The sequence below is a fragment of the Myotis brandtii genome, unplaced genomic scaffold (genome assembly GCF_000412655.1).
Source record: "Myotis brandtii unplaced genomic scaffold, ASM41265v1 scaffold115, whole genome shotgun sequence".
Lineage (NCBI taxonomy): Eukaryota > Metazoa > Chordata > Mammalia > Chiroptera > Vespertilionidae > Myotis > Myotis brandtii.
In genome coordinates, this window is record NW_005353967.1 from 19,394,833 (window position 1) to 19,404,318 (window position 9,486).

The following is a 9,486-nucleotide window of genomic DNA, read 5'->3' on the forward strand; positions in this document are numbered from 1 at the left end:
TATATGGTTAAACCCTGCTGCAACACATACTATTCCAGAGAAGGTCATTAGAATGATAAGAATAATTTATATTTATCATTTATGATGCACCAGGTTCTGCATTAAATACTTCATGTGTTTTGTCTTATTTAATCCTCACAACATCCCCAAGCAGGAGAAAGCGTTATCTCCACATGTCAAATGAGTGAAATAGGCTTGGAGAGACCTACTGACGTTCCCAGAGTTACAGAGGCAATATTGACCCTAGTTGAACCTAGTAATGCACCCATCTCAACCGGACGCCAGTTTCGGCACTCTCAAGCAGTGCTTTATACAAAACTAATTTTCTGTCCCTGCTGAGGGCACAAAATACATGTGTTTGTGTTTCATTCTACAATGAATTGTCTTTGTCAAAAAAACATACATTGTACTGCATTGCTGGTTTGAGAGCAAAATGGTACAGTCACTTTGAGAAACAGTTGGTCAATTTCGTGTAAAGGTAAACATACACCTGGTCTATGAAGCAGTCTTCCCACTCCAGGTATCTACTCAAGAGAAGTGAAAACACGTGTCTGCACCAAGACCTGATGGGAATACTCATAGCAGCGTTAGTCATACTAGTCCCAACCTGGAAACAACACAGGTGTCTATGACTGGTGAATGGATAAACTGTGGTACAGCCATAGAATGGAATACTAGTGAGCAATCGAAATAAAAACCTACTGAGAGATGCAACAGCGTTAGATAAATCCCAAGAGCATTATGCTCAAAGAAGCCAGACACAGAAAGCTACATCCAGTGTGATTCCATTCAAATGGGATTCTAGAAAATGTAAAGCTAGAATGACAAAGCAAATCAATTGTTGCCAGGGTGGGGGGATAGGGGGGCTGGGAATGGCAGAGGGAAGTGACTGGAAAGGGTTCGGGGAGGTTGTGATAATGGAAGTACTCTGCCTTTATCGTGGCAGTGTCTCGTGAGTGTACACAGTCATCAGAACTCATCCATCATTCTACTTAAAAGGTGAGTGTTACTGTATGTCAGTTACACCTCCGTTAGTCTGACCCAAAAACAAATCAAGTGTTAAAAATAGGCCTCGGCTCCTGTCCTGCTGCTTTCCAAAAGCATTGGAGTGTGAGCTGTTGTCAGGCCAGGGTAACATCATGGTTGTCACAGAGCTTTTGTTCACTCAGAGAGTAGTAACTACCTCTCAACTCCCCTCATCCCTTCAGAAAACACTGTAACTCTCTTTATTTCTTCTCAAATATTCCACCCACTCAGGGAACAGCCAGCGTTGCTGTTGAACTCCCTCTTGCCTTTTTGTTCTACTCGGGCCTAATGCGGATGCGCCCACCCACATCACGGAGGACAATCTGCCTTCCTCCAAGTCCACTTACCCAACACCACCCTCCCAGGAACAGCCAGAATAATATTGGACCACATATCTGGGCACAATGGCCCAGCCAAGTGGATACATAAAATTAACCATCACTATCTTTATTGGGCTCTGTTTGTCCTACAGTTTGTAAAGAAAAGAAATAGAATTTCATGCAGTGAACTCTCAAAACTGTCTTCCTGACTTGGGTGATGATAAGAATCTCTTGGAGACACTTATTAAAATGGCAGGTCCCTGGCCAGCATGGCTCAGTGGTTGAGTGTCGACCTATGAACCAGGAGGTCTCTGTTTGTCCTACAGTTTGTAAAGAAAAGAAATAGAATTTCATGCAGTGAACTCTCAAAACTGTCTTCCTGACTTGGGTGATAAGAATCCCTTGGAGACACTTATTAAAATGGCATATCCCTGGCCAGCATGGCTCAGTGGTTGAGTGTCGACCTATGAACCAGGAGGTCCGGTTTGATTCCCAGTCAGGGTACCTGCCCTGGTTGCAGGCTCGATCCCCAGTGCGAGGTGTGCAGGAGGTAGTCGATCAATGATTCTCTTTCATCACTGATGTTTCTATCTCTTTCTCCTGCTCCCTTCCTCTCTGAATCAATTAAAAAGTATGTTAAAACACACACAAAAGCCCTAACCGGTTTGGCTCAGTGGATAGAGCATCAGCCTGCAGACTCAAGGGTCCTCATCGATGTTTCTAACTCTCTATCCCTCTCCCTTCCTCTCTGTAAAAAATCAATAAAATATATTTAAAAAACACACACACAAAAAATACCCAGTAGGCCCCCTCCCCTGCAGATTCTGAGTTAGGGGGCCTGGGTGAGGTCCAGGGCCCTGTAGGTTAAATGAGCTCCCTACGGGATGATGATTAGGCAAATTTGGGCAACAGCACAGGAAAATAACCTACTTGCAGCCAAGGAACCAGACTAGCTGGTGGGATTTACATGGGCATTTGCTCAATGTGAATCCTATCATTTGAAGCTGCTTTAATGGCACACAACAAAGTCTGTTTAAGAACCCTTTTATTAAGCAATTAATCCCGCCCAGGACTCAGCTGGTCTCCTCCTGAAGGCACTCCTGAGTGTGCTGTAGCTTGAGAGCCTGATCTGCCAGATGTTCCCAGCTTATCCAGGGCCCACCATGGCCCTTCACGAAGATGGATTTGGGGACAATTAGAGCTGTTTTTTGGGTACCAGCTTCTAACCACACACTGAAGAGATCCAGTGTCTGCCCTGCTCTGAGGACTGGACCAGTGACCCTGCAGTGCCACAAGCAGGAAAAGAACTTAGAAACTGAAGGCAGAAGTACACCTCATACCTCTAAAACATGCACTGATCTTTTTTTGAAAGAAAGCTTTAGCCTGGAGTGGAAAGGGCATCAGATAAATATCTTGAAATAGCTGAAGAGTGCTCAAGTGGAAGAGAGGTTTGGCTCTCAAGAAACAGAAATAGCCCCAGTGGGTGGAGGCTATAGAGAGGGGCTCTGTGGGCTTGACAAAAGAAGGAACGAATAGAAAAAACAAGGAGTTACAGCTAGCTAGACCGCTGTTCACCCAAGGCCCTGCCACTCATAGCTGTGGGATCTTGGGCAAGCAGGTAATCTGAGTTTTCTGAATTGCAAAATGGGAATAATAACACTTCCAGGGCTGTGATGAGGATCCAATGAGATGTTTGTGAAGCTCTTAGCAGAGACCTGGGCCCATTTTTGGTGCCAAATAAGCTGTAGATGAAGGGCAAAGAGATTGCCTAAGGAGGAGCAAACAGCAGGGGTGCTCAAGTACAGCCCCAACCCTCCTTTTGAGGGTAGAGGGGACAATGGTGGGGGGGGGGATGGGAGGGAGGCTTTAAGAATGGCATGAGTGGTTGGATTGGACAACTTTTGAAGTCCTTTTCTCTCTGAGCTATTTTATGGCTCTTAGGAGAGGTAGAGAACACAGTTTTGTGTTTGTAAAACAATTGCTCCTTTGCTTTTAGTGAAAACATTTACTCTCTCTGGGCGGCCAACCCTTTGCCTTTGAGTATAAAAATCTGAGAGCTTATGATGTGGATTTCTACAGGGAAGTTGTGACATTACACAATGCTTACTCCTATCCCACCCTTAATACCAAAGCTGGGAATATGAATCACAAGACAAACTGACAGCAGAATACATTCCCCAACAGCAAGGAAAATAACTGAACCGGAGTCTTGACGGGCATGCACGCGGTGTAAAGAACACTGTGTTACATCCGGGACAATGAAGGAGGCAGTATTTTCAGGGAGTCATAGGATGCTGGGACACCTATTAAAAATAGGAACTGGAACTTCAATTCCCCCTAGATGCGTCATAAGGGTGCCCGAATACTTTCAAGAGTTGGAATAAAGGTAAAGGGAAATGACTGTGATCTTCCTGTAACCTTGCTGGAAATGCATGTCAGGGATTTCAATGAAACGTGGTACATTACATATGCATTTATATGCCTTCTGTCTGGAAGGGTGCTGTAAAGACACCACATATATCTTCCAAAGAATAGAAGACAATAGCTACTTGGAGGCATAAAACTATTGGAAGAAGTGGATGTGGGAGCAGGGACTGGTACAGCAGAGCTGAGAAAGCTAAACTCTAAGTACTGCAGGTGAGTGAGAAGCAAGCCAGTTCACAGGACAGGACCCTGGAAAGTCTCAGCAATCGAAGTACCAGGTGTTATGGAGGATGTAGGTTAATTATGGAAATGAAAACTGAGGGCTAGTCAAAGTTGTATAAAGAGAATTAAAAATCCCATGTCTTTCCCCTCCCCCACCTAGCAAGCATACCTCCTCTGCTTCCCTTTCCCCAGTTTGGAAATTATCTGTTTATTCTCTGGAAAATTGGAACACCAGGAGCTCCTCATTCTAGGATATCAGAACACAGTAGATCTCAAGGGCAGATGGAAGGAAGATGCCCTATTGACAATAGGGAAGCTGAGTAAAAATCTATATACTAAATAGAGAGCCCCAAGTCCCTTTCCCTCCTAGCTTTCAGAACAAAACAGCCAGCATTGTAGCACACAGAGAGAAGACTGGAGTTTTCTTCTTTGTAAGAAACTGAAAGATTCCAAAGAAAAGTTCTACAGATTCTGACCTTTTAAAAGGCCAGCTCACCTCTTGATCTCCCTAGTGCAGAGCCTACCATTTAAAAAGCCCTGCCTGTACCCATTTCGATGATCTTTATAATATCTCACTCTTAAATCTGACCAGACAACTAAGAATTGCCAGATACTTGAGGAAAATCGCCAGCTTGTAAGAAAACAAAACATACAAGAAAAAAAATTAAGATAATACAGAGAGCAGAATTGAAAAAAGCAAACAAAACCACACACACACACACACACACACACACACACACACACATGAAACAACTCTAACAAGCTCAAAGAAATGGGAGAAGATATTTGGTCTATGAAACAATAACTGGATACTATGAAGGAACAATTAGAGAATAGAAAAAAATACCTTGGATAGTTAAGCCATACTGGATAAAATTAAAAATTCAATGGAAAGACTAGAAGACAAAATATCTTCCAAAGAGTTGATGAAAAAAGATTAAAAAACAGGCAATAGGAGAGAAAAAATAAAAAAAAATAGAGTCAATCCAGAGTGTTCTATAACTGACTAATAGAGGTTCAAGAAAGAGAGAACTGAAAAAATATTGACTGAAGAAAATGATCAAATAGGTAATATAAGATATTTCTTCATTTATAATGGCATTATTTTCCTGACTGAACATGCCCATTGTGTGTCCAACCTAATGAATAAAAAATGTCCACTAAGTCATATTATTTAAAATTACCATGGGAATTATATTGGGAATAAAGATCCTAAAAGTTTTCAGAGAGAGAAAAAGTGTAGGGAAAAAAGTGAGACTTTCAGGAGCAGTAGGCAGAATGGCATCTGAGTTATCAACAGCAACGCCACGGTCTAGAAGACAATAGAGCAGTGCCATCAAAATCATGGATCAAAGGGATGTCGAATTCTATACCCAAGCAAACTGTCAAGTATGAGACAGAATAATGACATTTTAAGACATCTGAGGTCTCAAAAACTTTCCAGTCTAAGGGCTCTAAGGAACTACCGAGAACATGCTCCACCAAAATGAGGGCGTAAAACAAGAATGAGAAAGAGCATTGACAAAACAAGATCCGTGCAGACCTGGAAGAAACTGCTCAGATCCCCTCTAGGAAATGATGTTACTCAACTGAAGGCAGCGTGGTCACCGCTGACCACCTCTAGCTGGGAACTCCTTTGGGATATGCCTCAGCTTTTGAATAACCCTTCGTCAACAACTGAGCAAGGTGGTGATAAAAGACCTAGTGTTTCTACCATGATGGGGCCTCTCAAAGAACACCGTGTGCTGGTACTCCCCATGGGGCTGAGAGTCCTTGTCAGGTTTGCAGCCCAGTCTGACAGCTCTCTTGTCTGACCCTGCTCTGCCCTTCCCTGGCATAGGTATCACTCCTCAATAAATCTTTGCACTCTTAACTCTTAGTGTCTTCTCAAAGAATGCCACTGCACGGGGCCTAACACAGGAGAGAAGTAGAAGCTCAGGAGGATGGTTGTTCAGCAAGCCTGAGCCCAAGGAGTAACCAGCCCAGATTAGGACAGAAAGCCTTCTAGGGTATAAGGTAACCTCCAGGTTAAAACAAAAAAACAACAAAAATTGATTAGACAATCTGATAGACTTAAAGACGTGGGAAATTGTCTTAAGTGGAATTTTACAGTTCTGTGGGAGAGCCTAGAACAATTTCAGTGACAAGGATAACACCACTTAATAGGAAGGATACATCCTGAGAAATGCATTGTTCGGTGATTTCATCCTAGTGTGAGCACCACAGAGGGCACTTACACAAACCTAGATGGCATAGCCTGCTACACACCTAGGCTATAGATACAGCCTACTGCTCCTGGGCTACAAGCCTGTGCAGCATGTTACTGTACAAATCAACACGAGATTAAAACAAGTGCAAGAGAAAATAATGCAAACAAGAGATGCAGTAAACATGGAATATATGAGGCTATTTACAACAAACTTCTTTTTTCATAAGGTGAAAAAGTAGACACTAAAATACAATAAAAAGTACAGTATAGTAAATGTTTATAATTTTAAAAAAATATATATTTTATTGATTTTTTACAGAGAGGAAGGGAGAGGGATAGAGAGTTAGAAACATTGATGAGAGAGAAACATCGATCAGCTGCCTCCTGCACACTCCCCACTGGGGATGTGCCCGCAACCAAGGTACATGCCCTTGACTGGAATCGAACCTGGGACCCTTGAGTCCGCAGGCCAATGCTCTATCCACTGAGCCAAACCGGTCAGGGCTAGTAAATGTTTAAACTAGTAACATTTATTTATTATCATTATAAAGCAGCATGTATTGTACATAATCGTACATACTATACTTTTATATGATTGGCCAGTCTGTTTACACCAACATCATCACAAACATGTGAGGAATGCATTGTGCCACAATGTTACAATGGCTATGATGCCACTAGGCGATGGGAATTTTTCAGCTCTGTTAAAATCTTATGGGACCACCGACATATATGCAGTTCATTATTGACCAAAACATCATTATACGGCAAATGACTGTATATACAAGACTAAGAAAAAGAAAATTCAAATAACTATAGATAAGACAGATAAGTTGTAAAAGGCAGAAATATAATCACTCTATACTACTTTGCTTGGCTGAGAACATCTATATATATAAAAAGCCAGTGTCTGTGAGGACTGTGACGACAAAACACCCAGTCACCATGAGGGCAGGTGGGCAGGGCGGCGAACATGGCGGGGAGGCGGGTGGGTGGGCAGGGCTGCAAGCAGCGGAGGGCTACCACGTGCGATTTCATGCACTGGGCCTCTAGTAAAATATAAAAACTAAATATCAATTTAATTTTTAAAAGTTATGTTACTTTATCTGAGGAAGTAGGGATGGTAGTGAAAGTTAAATCCCCATTCTACCATTGGTTAGAAAGTCAACAGATAATGTTGACATGTCTAAAATCGATATTTCTGCAATAGCAGTATACATATGGCAAATAGCAAAGAGTTGCAATGTGTGTCTCTGGGGAATGGGATGAAGTGGGAGGTGGAGGAGCACCGTTTTCCTTCAGAAGGCTTGTAATACAATTTGATTTTAACTTTGGCACATAGATAAAAAATAAATGCATTTACAAAAAGAAAGAAAATTCAAAGGCAAGAAGTAGAAGCCTCATCAACAGGCAGAAAATACCAAGGGAAGAACAGTGGGAAGAGAATCAGCCTGAAGTTCCCCTCGTCCCAGGGCAGTCTCCAGTGCAGTGTGAGGGCTGCAAGGCTAGTAAATGAGAGCCCATGATTAGTAAACCCTACTCCTGGTTTATCAAAGTAGGAATTTTCTGGCCTGTTCAAGGGATGTTATTGATCCTGGCTGGAATTTACTTATCAGAAGAAAAGAACAAATAATTATTATTGACCAGCTGGCTAGGGAAAATGCAAATATGATAATAAAACAGAAAGAAGATGCATCAAACTCGGTGACTTCTATCGTCAGAAAATGTGTTTAACCTGTGGCCCAGTGGTCCGTGTCTGTGATAAAGGTCAGCCAGGCAGACCTGGACAGAGATTTAACAGCAGGTTGCAGAGGAGGAAAGTTCCAGCAGATCAGGATAAGGCAGAAACCCTGTGTTTGCTCCTTGTGCTGATGAACAGATTGTCATAGGAAGATCAGAGGGATGCTTGCTCCAGATCAGGCCTGGTGGAGGGAGCCAGACACAGGGTACATAAACAGCCGCCAGACAGGGAGAAACCAGTGAGAGGCATCTGAAACGCAGGCTCTCAGAAGAAACAGACTACACAGTTGTGGGTGTTTTGATTTGGAAATTACCCTATTTTGAAGGATGATTTGGGGAAAACCAAAGGAGATATTAGCACAAAAGTTAGGTTTTGTGTTGAATTTGGGGGGGGCGGGGGGAAGGGGAGTATAAAAGGCGATCACAGCTTTTCACTTATTTTTTTTCCTTTTGAAACTTTAACTTTCTTTTACCTTCGTTTAGTTTTGTGAATTTACTTATTGGTTCACAGAAAATTGCAAAGATAGAATAGAGAGGCCCCATGTACCTTTTACCCAGTTTTCCTCAATGGTTACATCTTAGGTAACTATAGTATAATATCAGAACCTTGAAAATTACATGGACACATATGTATATGTAATTCTGTTTAATTCCATTTTTTCACATGCACAGATTCATGAAACCACTGCCAAGATCAAGACACCAAATATCCCATCACCACAAAGGTCTCCTTCTTGCTACTTGTTTATAGTCTCACTCACCACCCCTCTTTCCCACCCTCCCTCACCTCTTGCAATCGCTAATATGTTCTCCATCTCTATAATTTTGTTATTTTGAGAATATAATATAAAAGGACTCACACAGTATGTGAACTTTTATGACTGGCTTTTTACACTCAGTATAAAGCCTTTGAATTTTATTTGAGTCTTCACATGTATCAATAATTAATACAATAGTGTGTGTAACCAGTAACCTATTGAAGGAAGGACATTTTGGTGGTTTCCAATTTTTAGGTATTGCAAATAAAACTGCTATGAACATTGTGCCTAGGTTTTGTGTGAACAGAAATTAGCATTTCTTTGGGATAAATTCCCAGGAGAGCAATTGCTGGGTTGTACCATAAGAGTATATTAGTTTTGTAAAACATCGCCATACTATTGTCCAGAATGGCTGTCCCATTTTACATTCCTACCAGTAATGTATGAAAGGTTTAATATCTTCACATTCTCACCAGCAGTTGGTATTATTTTAGTTCTTTATTTTTTTAAAGATCGGGAACTTCCTGCTGCCTTCCCTTTTATCTCTTCAAATAAAAAAATTTCAATATTCTATATAGTGTGTGGGTATACACACACATATATGTAAATCTATTTAAAGTTGTCATAATAATTAAACAAACATGCAAACTGTAATTGAAAAATAAAATTTAAAAATCTTAAAAAATAATAAGACAAACATCTTAAACTACACAATTTAAAAACTAGAATATGACCCAAGCCAATTTCACCCTCTGCCTAAAAGAGTAACTCCTCTGAGAGAGTAACT